General features: G+C 39.9%; 1 long non-coding RNA gene across 2 annotated transcripts in view; it reads left to right on the forward strand.

Moving 5' to 3' along the window:
- LOC137145692 (uncharacterized) overlaps positions 1–18,934 on the forward strand; it is a 66,235-nt gene extending 47,301 nt beyond the window's left edge. The window contains exons 3-4 of one of the 2 annotated variants that reach the window (XR_010917728.1): positions 6,324–6,449; positions 18,816–18,934. This is a non-coding gene — a long non-coding RNA (uncharacterized lncRNA). Of the gene's footprint in view, positions 1–6,323; positions 6,626–18,815 lie in introns of those variants that run through there. The other variant, XR_010917727.1, reaches the window with a different exon arrangement.
- Positions 18,935–19,150: the final 216 nt, after the last annotated feature.

Consider the following 19,150-nt stretch of genomic DNA (forward strand, 5'->3'; position numbering starts at 1 on the left):
TTATGCTCCATAAAATGCCTTACAGTTCTCTTTTTAGTCAACACAAGCAATGTATTATTAGCCTGAGGCAATCTCTCTGTGTCCTGTCATTCAGTGAAATTTCTTGATCTGAATGCTTGAATCGCACACATGAAAATGAAGTGAGAATTTGGTTCCTGAAGAAAGCAGATCTTTTGTAGAGAAGGGTGAGTCTCAAAAATTTTATACCTTCAACTGGTTCCACATAGGCACAAAGAATCTTGGATGCTTGTTCAGCCCAGTTTTATGTAACAGAAAAGTTTTGAAGTTGTCAAAAAAAAAAAATGTTTTCCTTGTACTTAGTTTCTGGATAGGCCAAAAATACCCTACAGAACAATTTCTTGTCATCTTTGGTCAGGCCCACGAATAGCAATTCCGGGCCCCAGGGCAGAACAGTCAATGGCCCCATAGAACGGGATGGCTGAGGTCTTGAGTGGGCTTCCGCCGGAAGTTTTTGCTTACTTATGTGCCATGCAGGTTCCCAGTCGGCTGAGGAGGCAGAATCTGCTACTCAGCTTCCCAGGTCCCTTGGACTTCCCAGGGAGATTGCTGATGAACCCCGGGAAGCTGAGTAACAGATACCCCTCCTCAGCCACTCAGGAGCCTGCATGGTGCATAATAAATAAGCTAGGCTCAGGGGAGGGGCAGAGAATGTGAGCGGCAGAGGCCTTGGGGAAGGAAGTGTGTGGGGAAGAGGTGGATGCTATCTGTTCTCCCCTCCTCCCGGGAATTGCCCCCTCCCATTGGTGGGCCTGTCTTTGGTACATGTGTGTACAATGTCTAGCACAACAGGGTTCTGATCCTTGTTCAAGGCTCCTAGATCCTACTGTAATAAATACTTATCCATATTTCAGCATTTCTGTTTCTGATCTGAAGTGACACCACTGAAAGATGAGGCATGTGAAAACAGGAAAGAGAAGATTTTTTTTTAAAATCACCAATCTTTTCTGAATAACAAAAAAGATTTATTTAGTGGTACAGGACAGGATTTAGTCTTATATTCTTCAAGCCATCTCATCCATCCTTAATCTTAAAGTGGTTTCATATCCGAACCTTCAAAGGAGTCCAAAGAGATACTGGAAGAAGCACAGTGTGACCAGTATATTCTTCAGCATAACATTTTCCCACATGTTGAGTTCAGAGAGCTGACTACAGAAGTATGCTGCATTTAATTCACCACAAGGCATGAAGAGGAGAACCACAGGAAAACAGCTATTATCCCCAAATAATCTTCAACTAAGTGGATATTTCTAAGAAATAACTTTGAAAGACCTTTGGCCATTTAACACCTTAACCTCTGGCTACCAAACTACTATATCAGAAAAGAAATGTGCATAACTGCTCTTAATTCCATCTTCCCATATAAACAGTGCTATACAATGTGTGGTATATGGCAATGTGAGGAAGGATTATTGTGTGACCTAACCATTATACGAACAAAAGAGAGAAAAAAAATTGCACAACACTTCCATAAATTCCATCTATCCATGAAATAACTATTGCTTTTGTATTTGCATTTTCCATTATATGGAATAAGCTACCTTCTGACTTACCGAGTCAATGGTATTTTATTTATTTAAGATGGATGTTTTGCTTTTTGCTGTATAAACGGCTAGGGGAAAAATAAGATCCAATAATGTGGACATTTCACAGTAAATAAATTGCACTAATATAAAAATATAAGAAAGAATGCTCTGCAGTTTTTCTAGGACAAGTTTTGTTCTAGAACTGTGCACCCAGCCTCTTAAACACTCATGAAACAATAAAAGTTGCATTTTGTTAAATGAAATAATACAAAAATCTTATAGGATTTCCACTTAGGGTTTTATTTACTCAATTATCCTTGTGGAAAAGGGTTACACGTTCAATTGGCTGGTCTCCTGCAGAATATTTCTATTGCACTATTTCATGCTGATGCTCAGCAGTGCAACCCCCAAATTGTGAAGTGTTTCTGGGGCGCAGGACTAGGGTTTGTGTAAGGAAACAGAATTGCATACAAATCAAATACACTTGGAAGGAAATAAATGTGGAGAAAGCTAAAAGGCCTTCTCTGCAGCAAAATTTTGCAAGGTCTGCCAATCCTTGTGGAATATTCCATTGTGTGGAACCTCCAAAACTCTGTACAGCTGGATGGAGGTCTTACCAAGGGCTTAACCTCTTTTGGTTACACTAGAGGATACAGGATCGATTGACAACTAAAGTAAAACTAATACCTGTTAAAGTGCAATGGAGCACCATGAAAGTCATATTTCTAAGGGGAGGAGCTGGGGGATGGTCCCTGCCCATCCAGGTTGGCTGCCTCCTCTGAGTTGCAAACCTGAGCTGTCAGCACTGAGAAGGAAGAACTGGCTTTTCAGCCTCTCCCCAGCAAGGGACGCAGCGTGGCAGTTTATCTCTGCATCACACAGCTGACTTCTACCTGCCTTTCCCACTGTCAGCTCCCATGTCCCTTCTGTCTATATGTGATTCAGATCATAGAGATAAGACAATAACCTGTTTCTGCACCACCACTGGCAGCAGCAGACATCACCCCCCACTACCAGCACCCCTTTTAAAAACTTTACTGATACTGGAGTATGAGGGGTGAAGACAATGAAAAGATCCTCTTCAGGTGCAGACATGGGAAGAGACTGAAAACCCAAGGAGGAGAAAGAGACTCTAAATAAGCAATTGGGTGGTGGGAAAGAGAGACTGGAAATGGAAGGAGATATGGGTCAAACCAATAAGGGACATTCCAAAGAGTGGGGAGGAAAGATCCTGGGGGAGAAATTCTAGAGGGTGAGAGAGTCCAAAAGGACAGGAAACAGACTCAAGGAGTGAAATCCTGACTTCTGTGAAGTCAATAGGATTTCACCCCAGAGGGGGGGAAATGGCCTTATCCTTAAAAGCTTATTTCAGAAAGCCCATTTGGTTCAGATAAATTACTTGGAACTCTTTTATTTCTGCAGTGAGGATTCACTTACAATACATTGGTCTCACTGCATTGGTAACCACCATTATATTGTGTTTTCATTCACTTAGATGTGATCCAAGTAGATCTTGCACAAAACACTCACTACTTCTCTTGAATGTAAATTATTATGCTTGGCCTGAAAAGTTGTCATAAAATCAAGTTCTACCTTGAAACTTGCCGCTGCTTCGCTTTATTGTTTCCAAGAAATGTGTAGCTCTGAGTCCCCCATGCCTCCCCCAACCATCTTATCAATTTCATTGGCAGCGCACACTAAAATTGTGTGTGAGCCAGCCAGTTCTGATGCAATTTTTCTATTGTTCATACTTCATAGAAATACAAATGACAATTTACACCTAACTGCATATTATTTGTATTCAGAAGAAAGAATCTGTAATAGTGCAGAATTCTTTTCTCAATCATACATGCTATGCATAAAGTAGCATTAGTTGCACGGTGTATACTGATCCAATAGTTTAATGACAGGCCTTATAGACAGATGATAGTTTCAGAGGTATTTTCAGACTGTACTGTGATAAGCGCTTATTGGTGTAGTAAACATCTCTTTGCAGTCGTGGAATCCCCTGTACTTAATTTATCAGGAAAAAACCCCAAAGCTGTCTTAGAACATTGAGGGAAACAATGTGAAATATACAATACATCATGCTATCATCTCTGTGCGATTGTCATCCAAGGCCCTGGTCCTGCCAACACTTAAGTAGTCCCATTCAGTTCCTTTGCTCATCAGCCTAAGTGTTTGCAGAATTGGGGCCTTAAACTGTGCATGAATTTGCATAAGACATATGACCCCAAAACCAATAAGCAAACAGCGAACAAAATGTTTGCAATGAAATCCTAAACAAAGTTTACCTGATTTTAGATTTGGTTACAGACTGAAGATTCATACCATGCCGATGGAACATTTTACTAAGGCCTGGTCTACACTTACCTTAAAATTTGGCACAGTCAACGGGAGTTATGCAAACTACTCTGTGTAGCTTGTGTAACTCCCGTCGACTTCTTAACTTCCGTTGTGCGTGGCATCTTCGCTGCGCTGCACCACTTGAGGGGGTGGTTTTAACAAGTCGACTTCTGGATCGATAGAGCGGGTCTTCACTGACCGCTCAATCGATCCAGACAGATCAATCTGACGGCGGTGAATTTGCTGCCTTCAGTGAAGACCTACCCTAAGTTTTGCAAACCTGAGATGGATTTTGAGCAAGCCAAGGTTAATTTACAATTTAGCTCCGAAATCAGACAAAATTCATCATTTCAGATGGCTTCCAACATAAAACTGTGAGAAATGCCGTGTTTCAACTGGGCATTTGACGTTTGTGGGTTCATTTGAAGTGGAATTTCAAAGCATATCTCAGGGGAATCCAAACCTCTGCAAGAGTAACCAACAAAAATGTTTGTGAGAATCCCAGCAAAGCATAGCAGCTAAGTTTTGCACGGCTATAGTTTGGTGTCCTTGTTATGCTTTCGCTGTTGCACAGGAACAAATTGTTTTGTGCCCAAGTTGGCCAGTGTGCTCTTTATTGCTCTTTGCTGCATCCAGAAAAGATGGTGTGTGGGTCAGAGAATCATGTGGCTTTATTGAAGCACATTTTCCCCTTCTGTGTGGGTTTATACCTGGAAATGGGTGATATGGGATTTAGCCTTTTTGATATAATTTGAATGTATCTTTTGTTCAATTTTTGTAATCATTAAAAGTTTGCCCTTGCCATGCAATGTTGTAGGGTCTAAGGCTCCCCTGGAAAGACTGGGCCCAATTTGCACTTCTGAGCAAAAATATCTCTCAAAATCACTTGGAAGTTGCAAATCTTGATTCTCATATTAGGCCTTGTGTGAGATTTCACCTAGGGTGAGTTTCACCCTTTATCCACAAAATCATGCTCTCTGGGCACACCGCAGAGTAGTCAAAGAGGTTGGTTTCAGCCCCTAGCCCTGGACCACAGTGCAGGATTGTTACGCACACACCCCTGACTCCTCCTCCCCTCTGAAAATGCTGCTTCAGTACGTGGGCTGGAAGAGAGGCGTCAATGGTTCCACAGACACTGGATCCATATAAACATGAATTTGCTGCCCCTCCTTTGGCCTGCCTTAGTCAGGCCCCCATTGTGGTATCCTGTGGGACTGGTAAGGAGACCCTTCCCACAGTTTGTAGAGGTGCTCAGGTACCACTCTGTGTGTCTCCTCCACCAGCAGAACCCCTCATGCAGCCCCTATGCAAAGCTTAGAGGTCCTTGCACTAACCCTCTGCTCCATAGGCAAATTTCATCCATAGCGATCTGATTTTTATAACCAAGCTATAAAGAGCTACAAAAAATGGGCCAGATCCTCAGCTGGTGTAACTTAGCCTTCACTGAAAATATGTGGACTTACACCAGCTGAGGATCCAGCTCACTGTTTAGTAAATTGACTCTTAACTTGAGGCCCTACCCCAGGGCCAAGTTTACTAACCCTCAACACGATCTAGTCACTTGTATCTTGGTTGTCAATAACTACCATCTGTGCACAACCCAGAGTAGTCAATGATGACCATAAGTGAGATCCAGCACATTATTTTGTTGTCACTCAAAACTTATTTGGCCTTCACACGATAAATTAATTTTGTATATACTGCTTACAGAATTATACTAGCATTTTGTTTAGGCTTAATAGAAATACTAGATGCTCTCAATATGAATGGAAATTCATTGTTGAAGGAAAGAACACAGGGAGGTCATGTCTTACTTGGAAAGGTCGCAGAAATGAAATGAAAATAAAACCTCTTGCCTCCTTTTAATGCTCCCAATTGTCCTCTTTCTCCTTGACTTCTTTGTAACACTACAATTTTTTTATTTCAGATTAATTTATGAAAAAGCCCTCTAGAAAAGGCAAAACTTAAATATGAATGTACTGTAGGCACATTTTCCTTTGTACGTTATTTATATATTTAAATGGCTCTAAAATATCTCTGATATTAATTTGCTTTTCAAGCAATAGTGTTTTAAATGCCTTTTTACAGTTTGATATTGTAACACTATTTTTTTTTTAACTGGACAGGGCTAGCTACTGGAGTATTCATGGTCTGATACGTCAGGTGGTATTACCCAAAGACTTCGAAGGAATGCATGCTTTCTGGCCTCCTAGATGAATGCAGAAAAAAACATTTAATAGAGTTAGTGGATGTTGTTGGGTTCAGGGAAGGAGATGCAAAGACATTTCAGGGTCTACAAGTTTGGGGTTAAAATTCACATATCTCAATGATATTTTTTCACACAGCCCTATTTTCAGGTTCATAATTAAACTGAAAAAAAAAAAAGTGGTTTTCTTTAGTAGCTTTACATTTTATTTCATACCTTCCACTCAGAAAATGTCGAGTTCAGATTGGATACATATTCAGAAAGGAGGGTACCTGGCCAAACTTTATCTGAACTACAAGACTGGGAAACTGGGGATGACATCTCACAAGTATAGAAGCGAAGTGTGTATTCAGGTACGTCAGGCTTTCGATGAAGCCAGGAATACTACAAGGACAGCCACGTTATGTTTACGTTACACATTCTTGTCTCTTCTGCATCTTGAACATAAATTTTTGTTTGTTTAAAATTTCAAAATGAAGAATTGGCTTGGGCTTTGGTCTAAAATTTTGATCATTTCCAGTGTTACCAACTCTCATGAGTCTTGTCTTAAAGTCCTAGATTCATGTGACTGTGTGAATCTTTTTTCATTTTTTAAAAATGTAAGTTTCTAAACCTTATGTTTATAAAGAAAAAGCTTGTAAGTGTGATCTGGGTTTTGGATCTCTAGGGCACACTCAGGAAGGTGGTTGGGAAAAGCAAACCAAAAAAGGACAAAATGTATTTTTTAAAATCTCATGATGTTTTGGTACCTCGCTCATGATTTTTGAACTCTTGTTGGCAAAGCTGCAATCCTCATACATACTTAGTGCTGACAGCTGCACATCAGACCTAACTGAAATAACTAAGATGGATTTTTGTAGGACAGTGCATCCCTTGTCTCAACCCTTGTTTAGCATTTCTATATCTTAACTGTCTTGCTCTCCTCCTTCACTGATTATGCTAGTATTCAACGTTACCTGATTCTTTTCTAACACTGCTAGTTATGACTGAATATGTAAAAACAAGAAAAATCAATGTTTCAACCGAGCCTTTCATATTTGATTTTACTTTGAGAACACTCTTCCGCATGTCTGTTTGATGTCTGCAGTACAGAGCACTATACATAACATAAAACTCTATAACATAAAATATTGACATAAGAATGTTTATATGTTCATTCTCAACACCATTAGCATTCATTATAAACATGTGCATGCACATAGATGCTGACTATCTCCCAGGAACAATCTTTTAGAAGTGATGTGTTGTATTTAGTGCATCGTGTGTGTGTGTGTGTGTGTGTGTGTGTGTGTGTGTGTGTGTGTGTGTGTGTGTGTGTGTGTGTGTGTGTGTGTGTGTGTGTGTGTGTGTGTGTGTGTGTGTGTGTGTGTGTGTAAAAATTACTGTTGCTGTATTTATATTTATCCTTATGAATACAGCACCAAGGCTGCTTTCTCTGATTACAATTAATCTGAAAGAATAGGAATTATAACAACATTTTCCAGCACATCATGCATGAGATATGAATTGATTATATTCTAATGGTCCTCGGGATCCATACACTATTGTAAAAAACTGAAATAATGAAATGTAATGTGGAGTCTAAATCAGTTACTTTTCTCTTTAAAGAATTGCTAAATTATTTCTTTAATACGGATGTGGTTTCATAGGTGATGGTGCTTTTTTTAAAGAAAATGAAGACTATAATTCATTAGATTTAATCTTAAATGATCTATAAGTCTATTTAAAAAGAAATGAATTCATCCCTTCTTCTTCGGGGGTGAAATTCAGAGTACCTTGCAGCAATATCCATGTGGCGTTGGGCACCACTTAAGACAAATGTGAAGAGAGACTTGTATAGATCCCCTGAGCTCTGAAATGAATTTCACCTGAATGTCAGATCTTTGCTGATTCACACCAGCTCTAGTTCTATTAAATTCAGTGAAACTATGGTAATCATACCATCAACAGAGGATCTGGCTCTTAAATATTTAGCAGTAGATAACTAAAGTGTTGTGAAGGATCTCCGAACACTCTCTCTGAAAACTCGAGGTCTATTTCAACAAACACACATTCCCCTGTCACCCTATTACATTGATCCTACAGCTTAATGGCTCTTCTACTGACAGTAAACTAAATATTGAATGCCCCTTGCAGTGCTTTGTCTTTTTATTTCTGAGCTTTTCAAGGAAACTGATAAAGTGCCTAATTATTTGAATAATCAAGGCAATGAATATTTGATTGCTAATGTCAGAGGTAGCCATAATTTCTTAGCTGAAATATTGCATTATTTATAATGCAAAGAAAATGATAATGTCCTAGTAAATGCTTTCATTAACAGTGCTTTTGCTTTGGTAAACTGGCTCTTTGAACATGTTGCAGTGAATGAATTTTGAACATATTACCACACCTGGCATGAATTTGGGCTTATATATTTCATTATCCAAAGCTTTTCGTCACATTGTCTGACAAGCTGTGGGGTGGCCTCTATGAAAGGAATGTATGGTATGTCTGGCTGTGGGGATGTCCATGTTACAGGAAGTAACCCCACAATTGGTCATGTTGGTTGACAGTGTCAGTAAAGAAGCCAGAGTCTGACTATGCATTGAGATTGGGCTGGCCACTGTGTTGGCATGGACACTGGATTATCCATCACTGTTGGATGTGGTCTCCTGAGCTCACATTGGCAGGCCAATAGGGGATATTTGTGTTGCCACCACCTATTTTATTCTCATTTTGACTACTCCTATCCCCCTCTGCCCCAAGCCCAAACCAATCTAGGAGCATGATGCCCTTCCTCCTCCCTTGCCAATCACACCCATTATTCACCATTACTTGTGTTAAGATTGGCTCAGGTTACTATCAAAGAAGTTCTCTACATCTGAACTGATTTGATGCTACTAGAATTGTGGGGGAAGAGGGACCACAATCTTCACAGTTCAGACAAACCGTAGGCAGACAAGGTACTTTCCACCCAGAGTGGGTGCTGTCTGAAGAGAGACTATCAACTTTATAAATCCTGCACATTTACCTTCCCTGACGGTAGTTCATTTAAAGAAGGCACTTTCAAGATTTCATGCATTTGTGTAGGTCTATATATTGCAAATTCACAATTGCTCTTGCTCAGGATATGTGCTGCAGGAAAGGCAAGAATGTGGCTTACTTGAGTTTCAAGTGACTGGGTGCACATGTGCCATGTAAGGAGAACACAGATATGCAGTAGCTTATGCATCACCAAACAATCTGCTTCCAAATATCTATTGATGGTTCTGTGGCCCCCATTTCTGTAGTACCTGAGTGCCTCATAATCTTTAATGTATTTATCCTAAAAGAGGTAGAGAAGTGTCATTATTTCTGTTGTCCACATTGGGAATTGAAGCACGGAGAAGCTAAGTGACTTGCCCGAAGTCACACAGGAAGTCTGTAGTAGAGCAAGGACTTGAACCTAGGTCTCTGAACTCCTAGATTAGGACCCGATCTGCTGGCCCGTACTTCCTGTCTATGTGTAATACACATATACAAAGACTGGATGGGTATGAAAAACATCAGTACAGTATTAGTCAACTGTCAAGGTAGACAACCATTTAGATCTAAAAATCATGACAGCTCCCTCTGAGCACAAAACTCAGCGAATACTTTACAAACATTGATCCAGATCTTTGGGCGTGTTGCTCTGCATTCTGCCAAAGCTGAGGTAGTGGTCCAGAGAGGATAGCCCCCATATAAAGGTTATCCTGATGCGGCATATAGGCAACACAGAAACACATATGCCACGTGCCTCTCTTTCTGTTGGCATAGCAGTGAAAGGAGAGGCGTGATCTGGATGTCATAAACCAACTCTCGGTTTTTGGCCCCTTTACCGTCACTAAAGGCCAGTGTCATTTACAACTATCAGGTGGTTTTAACACAATGGATAGTAGAAGGCACGTACTGAGTAACACCAGGGTCAGGGCAGTACATTACATCAGATTTGCACACAATTATCTGACTGGAGTTATGGCAGTGCCCTGAGATCTGCACCCTTAACTGTAGAAATTATGCAGGCTTATATCAGGATTTTCCAGTATCTCTTGAACATCCTTTTAGGTGGAAAAATCCTTGATATGTGTTTGGATGGATTTAGTGAAAACATACCCAGAGGGCACAATAGTGGTTCATCATTTATTAGAGTTGGCAAAAAAATGTACAAACAAAAAACAAAACAAAAAGTTGAAAAAAAATTGCAGGAATTATTTTTACTTTTCTTTATTTCAAAAAAATGGTTTTTAAATTTGAACAGGCTTTCATCATCAGAAACTGCCAACCAGCTGGAGAGCTGGCTCAAATCCTGCGCGTTTTTGTCACAGAAATTTTCCATCAAAAATTGAATTTGCAATGATCTTTTGCTTAAAAAATGTGAAAATCAGAACTCTATCCAACTCCAATATTTATAACTCTCCTGGGTGAACTTCATCCACAGAAATTTCTCACAAATGTGCAGCTAGCCTGACATAGCTACTAAGCAGAGACGTTGCAGAACAATTCAGAATACTGCCAAGAGCATGGCAGTATGATTCAGAGACCGAAAGACTTTCCCTCCCTTAAGGCTGAAAAGGGAAAAAAAGGAAGAAGAAAGTCTGTGCTGTGTTTAACCCATTATCTATTATAAATCCTAAAGCATTGTCATTATTCTCCTTTGTGACTGCACCTAGAGGACATAAATGGTCCAGATGTAAACCTTAGAAAATGAAGTAGGGAAGATTCCAGCTCAAAGGATTCCCCTAACTGTTAATGATAAAATGTTTCAGATCATTGTAATATTAAAAACAATCATGATCCTGCGTCAAGTGAGAAATTACCTGAAATGCAGATATTCAAAGGGAAGAAGAAACCTGTTTAAAAAAAAAAAAAAAAAAAAAGTAACACTAACAGAGCCGTAGGGGTGTTAGCGCACAGAAAATGATTATTATTCCTATTTGCATTGCCCTCATGCCTAGAGGTCACAATCAGGGCTGCACGTTATACCCACATGAAACCAAAATCCAGCCATCGCTCGGAAGAGGTGACCGTCTATAACGAGGGGTGACAGGTGGATACTTCAAACAGTGGGGGAGCACAATGTAATGGTGACACAGGTATAATTAGTGTAATAAGACATGAAATTGCCATGTGCCAGGGTAACTAGAAGGCATATGCCATTTTAGGCTGCATACTCAATAGGAATTTCATTGAAGATTAGGAGGGTACAGGAAGAGTCCCTGCTGAAATATTTGTTACGTTCTGGGTACCGCATTCTGAGAAGTATATTGTTGCACTTCTTTGGACTCCCTACATTTCCCTACATATGAGAGAAAATGAAAAAGAAAGCTATTAAGGCATGGCTTGGCTAAGAGACTGTTAGGGTAGGTGTAGCAGCCTGCAAACATTTGACAAGGGCAAATGGTAAGGATGAAGAAGAATTATTTAGGTGATATTTCATTGTGTAAGTAGGATTAATTGGTTGAAATAAATAAAAGAAAAATGTATGACATTTTAGGGTAGTCTTTTTGCATCTACTCTGCCCCCCTAAAAACCAAAAACAAACCCAAACCCTCCATGGCAGCGATTCTCAGAACCCAGGTCAGCTCACTTGGGCTCTGACGCTTGCCCTATAGGACTAAAAATAACAGTGTAGACATTCTGGATCAGGCTGAAGCCCAGGCTCTGAAACCTGGCAAGAGGGCTGGGTCTCAGAGCCCATCTCCAGCCTCAGAGGGAAGGTCTACATGGCTATTTTTAGCCTTGTAGTGTGAGCCTGAGTCCGTTGACCTGAGCTGCTGTTTTTTGCAGTGTAGACATATCTCAAGGGGAATTGGGGACATCTGTACAACAGGGGACATTTAAAACTAGACTGGACAAAACTATAAAACGTGCTGTGAGTAATATGCACTGGCAGGGAGATGGAGCAGGTGAGCTAGATGTTTTTCATCTCTTCGTTCTTTGCTTCTCATACTGATGTTCCTTGTGACTCCTTTCTCCAAACTTATCTAAGATTGATGAGACCCCAAATATTGTCATAATTCCCAGTTATGCAGAACTCCTTAGAAAGCTATCACCACATTAGTCTGTCAGTGCTGCTGAATACCGTAATTCAAGTCCCAAAGCACTGCTAGCCAAAAGCAAGGTGGTCGCATCCTCTGGTCCTGCTGTCAGTAGCTAGAAATTAGCTGTCATCGGTTTTCAGCAGTGAAGCTGCCCAGTTTTATGTTCAGGTTTCATAACTGAACGGGAAAGTTCCCTTTAACTTTGTAGGTAGGAGATTATTTAGTTCATGCTGCTAATGATTATGCTAAACATCTTTTCAGGAGTCCTCAAAATGACAAACATCTGTCTAATTATTAACATAGGGGAACAGGTTTTCATTACGGAAGATAACAACAAAATAATTTGTGGTGTTCTCTACCTATCCTGAAAGGGATGGGAATAGTAAAAGAAACACATAATTGACATGGTAATATCCCAAGATCACTGTCTCCTAATAAGTCTGAGGCTTTGAGAATGAGATTGAAGCACAAATCCCCGGAAGAGACTTTCAGGAGAAAAAACTGATGATTATTGGGAAAGAAGTTTCAGCTTCAAATTTTAAGCCCCAATAGGCAGCAGAGTCACTCACCACCTGGCTGATGACTTTCTGTTGGGGAAAGTTGCCATAGCCGATGTAGTTCTAAACAACAGCTCTCACATACAGTCTTTGTTTTAAATTGCATTTCTCCCCCACCACAATGACTCATTTTGCTCCAAATCCACAAGACTGAAAAGAGCTCAGCAGGCTATGTAAGAATTACAGAAATTGCTGCTGCCAGTCCCAGGGGAAAATGTTTTATAATTCCTCACTTATAGATATATTACACAAAAGTGATTATGCCACAAATAGCAAGATAGCACTAAGATGAGGAAAATAAGTGAAACAGATTTCTCTGAGCTTGTCATGCAGCAGCAGTGATTGACAAGAGACAGGACCCATTTCCAACTGCAGAAGCCTGTGTTTTCATTGTTTTCAATTTACTGGTGCATAAAGTTCATTAGTGTTTAACGCTGTTACAAAGTCCAGGAGCTCTTGGGTTAGTATCTGTCTTCTCATTGATCTTCTTTCTCTTTATGTTAGACCCTGCTTTCCAGTATGCTCCTGCTAGAGTATTGCTTTTAAACAAGGGCCTGACCGAAAGCCTGGTTAAATCCATGAGTGTCATTCCAGAGACTTCCTCTAACTTTGGATCAGGCTCTATAACTCTTTTACCCTATTCTTAGAATAGGAGGTAACTAAAACTATGTCTACATTTATAGCAGCATGTAGAATACATACACTGCACATTCCCCTAGCATGGGTATGAATAGCAGTGTAGATGGTGAGACACTGCTTAGGCAAATAGAGGAAAGACATGCCAGAGCCTTAGAGGGTATGTACCCTATATGACTCTCTGTGTGCCCAAGTGGTATCTCCCTGTCTACACTGCTATTTTTATCAGTCTTGTCTCTCACTGCATCCCCCCTGTGGAGCCTTTCCCCACAGCAGGGTCTGCCAGAGTCTTTTCCTACTGCCTCCCCTTGCCGGAGCCTCTCACTGCTGCATGTAGCTACATACCACAGCATGGACAGCCTGCTTTTCATTGTGGTATGCGCTGCTGCCAGACAAGACAAGGCCTCAGATATATCACAATACCACTTTGTGGTAATTGTTGTAACATGTTTGTTGTCCTGCTAACAGTGATTCTTTCTTCCCTTTCATGTTTAGAGATGGTAAGTAAGTGCATTTCAGCTCATTTACAGTTTTCATTGTCATTGCCCTGGTTACAGACTAGCTGCTGTTCCATCCCCTTTTCTGGTCTCTCAGAGCACCCTCTCTCAGGTGTTGGGCCTTATGCCTTTCCCTATTCCAACATGGAATTCCAAGATACTCCTATTCTTAGACTCTTGGCCTATGGACCAGAGGTGTTGACAGTTCTCACCCTGATGGTCTGATGGATTTTGGACAGCTCTGGTTCTTCCTTTCAGGTGTCTGTGACCAGTGGCGAATGCAGTGATCAGACATCTTTCTTAAACCAGATTATTCTTTATTTTGCGGTCGGAACAAAGTGTTTAGGCCTTGATTTTTAAAGGTAGTTAGGTCTGTGCTCAGCTTTGCAAGGCCTATTTGATTTAGGACCTGAAATCTTATTTTCAAAAAGAGAGTTAGGTGTCTAAATTCTATCAACAGTTGGCAGGATAGACTCCGGAGTGCCTAACTCCCTTTTGAAAACGACTTAAGCTTATAAATCAGTTAGGCCTGGAGCAGTGTGCACAGCAGCACCCAAATACCTTTTAAAAATCTAGACCTTAAAGAAAAAGGATTTTAAAACAACAAACAATTGACATCCATGTCTACTTTACCTAAAGGCTTACCATCCCCTGACGGTAACCTAGGTAGGTCTAATTTCCTCAGCCATCCCCAATGGGGGTCCTGGTTGAGAGAGTGTTACTTTTGAAACCTGCCACACTTTTGATCCCCCAGTGTACATGGGCCTTTTCCTTTCCTGCCTTTGTTTCTTAACTCTCAAGTGTTTGCTGGGAAGTAGTTTATCTTGAGCTATTGCTTTCCTTCCTGCTTGTTTTTTCCTTACAGCACCCTATTAAATTAAAAAATATAATCATACAGTAAATGTTTTATGTAAAGCCAAGTCAACATACAGTACTCACAAAATATTACAGGAGAGTTCCAATACTGCCACAATCTCATATGCAACTTTTTATTGTTTCTCTGGCTCCTATTAGGGATAAATTTATCTTTACACATTTTTCCAGGGCTGTTGCCAAAGACAACAGGTACAGGTGCTGATTTAAAAAAAAATTTGACTGACTTCACTGGAGTTACATCAGAAGTGAATTCAACCTATACATTCTTAATGTTACATTCTGTGCCATCAGAATAAGGCATTTGGTTGTTTTTGCCACATGTTTTGTCAAGGCATGAATTTTCTATTAACTGCTATCAGAGGAATTATTCTAATGCTTCAAGAGAAAACTTTCAGTGGGATTTGCCACCAGAGGCCTCCTAAATTAGATGCACAGTACTGTATGTCCATACATTTCCTTTGACTCACACAGAAATCTACATTTGTGCTTGCAAATGGACACTTTCAGGCAGTTACCAATGGTATAGTCATAAACGTGGAGTTTCGTATATGCAAATGGATGAGCATCCACGGACTATCGAAACTGGATTTTAGACTCTTGTTATTGGCTGCTTTGGGGCACATTTATGTTCCCTTCTCTGATGCGAAGTGCCCTTAAAGTCCATGTAGCCAGCCATGGGAGCATCAGCTGGAAGATTGTCTCCAGTTCTGGTGTCCACAAGTCGAGAAGGACATGGATAGATTGGAGACAGTTCAGAGAAGAGCCACAAGAATGATTATAGCATTAGAAAACATGGCTTATGGTGATAGACTCAAGGAGCTCAAGATATTTAGCTTAACAAAGAGAAGGTTAAGGGGTGACTTAATTACAGTCTAAGTACCTACATGGGGAACAAATATTTAATAATGAGCTCTTCAGTCTTGCAAAGAAAGGAATAACTTGATGCAATGGCTGGAAGTTGAAGCTAGACAAATTCAGCCTGGAAATAAAGTATAAATGTTTTAACAATGGGAGTAATTAACCATTGGAACAATTTACCAAAGGTTGTGGTGGATTCAATCAAGATTGGATGTTTTTCTAAAATGTATGCTCTAGAGGGTTTACTTTGGGGAAGTTTTATGGCCTGTGTTATACAGGAGGTCAGATAACATATGATCACAATGGATGCTTCTGGCCTTGGAATCTATGAAAAAATGAAATCTCTGTGCAGGTGGATTCTCCAGAGATACAGTGCTTGCATAACTGCTCCAGTGTCACTTTCCTTCCTGCTGCCATCTTATGGAGTGTGGCCATGAACAAGAGGCATGATCAGGGGATCAGTGCACCCTACCAATGCCTCAATGCTAAATTGGTCCCTTTGAGAGTAATTTAGAGTAGCTATCAGGTTGTTCTAAATTAATCCAGGGGAGTGAACTATGGCAAAAATGGCTCAGGATTAGGGAGCACAAAGATGCCGGAAAGCCATTTTCGGATTCCACCCTCTTGAGTTGTGTCTTTTATTGTAGATGAGGATCAGTGTCTTGTCCTTTCAGACTCCCATTAACTTCTGTGGACTTCTGATGGTGACTTAAACTGTGACTGTATTAACAATTAAGTTGATGAGCAATATTTCTGAGGATGGGTTTGAACAAGTGAGAAGTAAGCTTACTTCTAAAGTATGCTTACCAAGCTACTTAGCAGATACTCTAGCTCAGTGGGTCTCAATGCATGCTGCTGGGGGTACACAGAGGTCTTCCAGGAAGTACATCAGTTCATCTAGATATTTGCCTAATTTTACAACAGGCTACATCAAAAGCACTAGCGAAGTCAGCACCAACTAAAATTTCCTTCAGACAAAATGAGAAAGGAAGCAAGTGTTTCAGTAATAGTGTGCTGTGACACTTCTGTATTTTTATATCTGATTTTGTAAGCAAGTTGTTTTTAAGTGAGGTGAAAGACAAATCAGACTCCTGAAAGGGGCACAGTAGTCTGGAAAGGTTAAGAACAACTGCTCTAGATATTTTCTCCCTGCCTAAACCACCTGTATATTGCCTGCTGAAATTCTATAGTTTTAATTACTTTCTTTTAAATTGCATGTGGATATGAGTGAGGGAGCAAATGTAGTGGACAGGAGCTAGGCAGATGGAAATTAATAGAAACCATCCCCATTAAATATAATATTGAGGAACCTGAAGGAAAAGAGAAATAATTGTGTGATTTGCCAGTAGTGGGGAATGGGCGATGAGGTGGATCACTTGATCATTACCTGTTCTGTTCATTCCCTCTGAAGCAACCACGATACTGGGCTAGATGGACCATTGATCTGATCCAGTATGGCCATTCTTATATTCTTATTAATAAAATTTAATTGTATTCTTTACTGTGAGAAACAAGATAGAGAATTACCTGGGACACAGGGGTGCATTATGAAAATAATACTAATTATTATTCCCAGGATAGCAATATTAGTAACACCTGGAAAGTGGCAAATATATGAATTAATCAAACAAACAGCATCATTATTAAGTATGCATAATTACAGTGGACATCATTACAAAAGCTCTAATTTACCAAGAGATATCAAGAAGATAGGAGAGATTTTTTTTTCTCTGTGCACAGCATAGGAAAAACATAGAGAACTCAGATAGTACTATGTATTCATTGTAGGTGTTTGCTGAATTTCAATAGAGCCCACTATAGATACAATATAATAAATAATACCAGTTGCTTTAACTTATTTTTTGGCAAATATAACAAGTAGTTTGCTGGTTTATTTGTCATATGTAAAGACACATCCTGGATGATTAGTGATATGTACATGGATTGATCATAAACAGCTCATTTTGTTTTCCTGGCTGGTTGGAGTTCTTCAGATTAATGGCATTATAACGGAGATACATGGCAAGTCACCTCCATATCCAGTATTTACAGTTTCAGAAAGCATTTGATATCTCTGAAGATTATTAGCTGAAGATAGGAGTGATGATGAAAAGATGAAGCCCAGAGCTTGTTGGAGAGAGAACTGGCTTAAAAACTAAGGATATGCCAAACTTTAATTTAAACATGCAATGGTTCAACTGCCCAGTCAAATGTCTAGTCTTATTAAATTTGCAAAAATCAGATGGAAAAACTCTCACTATATTATGATATCCCTGCTTCCCATTCCTGGTAGATCAAGAAAGTGAAGTGTGAATGTGAAAATCAGTATTGTTTTTAAAAGTTAATGAACAAAAGTTTACCAAACCAAAGAAATGTTCAATTCAATGGATATTCCATAGGGAAGAAGAATAGTCACTGCCCTACCTCAGGGGTTCTCAAACTTTTTCTGCTGGGCCACTTTTGAAAATATTTCAGTCTGTGATGACCCACCCCCAAAAAGTGATAAATTACTGTATATACTCATAGGAGCACTAAATGAAGCATGCAATCATTATCCCTGCAGTCAAGGTGCTGAAGCCTTTCAAAAACTGTAAAACAACAGTTTTCAGGAATAAATACATTGACATTTAAGGACTATGTTTTCTGGGGAAAAAAATAGACTGCAGGATACAGTTTGGGGAACCAGAAGCTTTTTCCAGTGATTGTAGGCAATAATTATAACATTGTCCAATTTGTAGCAATAATCATAATATCGTCCAAGGATTGTGGCTTTATACACAACTATATACAAACAAGTATCTGGATATGTAATGCGAGGGGTGCTGCTGTTTTGAAGCACATAGTTTTTCCAGTCGCACCTCCAAGGAACTGAGGCAGACCCTTAATTGTCCTGCACATTCAGTTTTGTCTGGTATTTATTCTTTAAATACGTCAAAGCTGAGAAACCAGATTTGCATAAGGAAGTGGTTGCGAATAGGAGAAGCACTTTACTTGCTTGGGATAGTCTGCTTCCAGGGAAACCCAGAAGTCAGACAGAGGCTGGGATTGGAATGGCTGCTTCAGAAGGGAATCACATGAGATGTCAACCAATTCCTCTTGAGCTTTCAAGGTGAGATTTGAATTTGGAGATAACTGGTAGTCAAATGGGTTTCTTATCCAGTTAAATGTGGTTAGGTCACAATCAGAAAAATATTTCAAAAACTGGGCTCGAAGTGCAGAGAGGTATTCAACTATCTGTTCTTTTATATCTCCAGTGGTGACATCATTGGACGAGATTTCCAGGAGATCATTCAGCATAGAAAGCATTTGAAAATTTTTGTTGTTAACATCTGATTTCCAAAGATCCAGTTGTTTAGTAAAGGCATTCATTTTGGCACTGAGTTTGAGAATGTTTGCATCTTTTCCTTGTAGTGACCCATTCAATGAATTTAAACAATCAGAAATATTTGCTAGATATGCGAGTGCTGCCAGTCATTTGAAGTCACTGAAATGCTTCCTGAGGGTAAAATCACGTCAGTCAGAAACAAATGCACCTCATCTCTCAATTCAAACAGATGGGTTAGAACTCTTCCCTGCGACAGCCAGCGAA

The sequence above is a fragment of the Emydura macquarii genome, unplaced genomic scaffold, assembly GCF_026122565.2.
Source record: "Emydura macquarii macquarii isolate MOO-44397 ecotype Brisbane River unplaced genomic scaffold, CSIRO-AGI_Emac_v2 contig_3603, whole genome shotgun sequence".
In the NCBI taxonomy this organism is placed as follows: domain Eukaryota; kingdom Metazoa; phylum Chordata; order Testudines; family Chelidae; genus Emydura; species Emydura macquarii.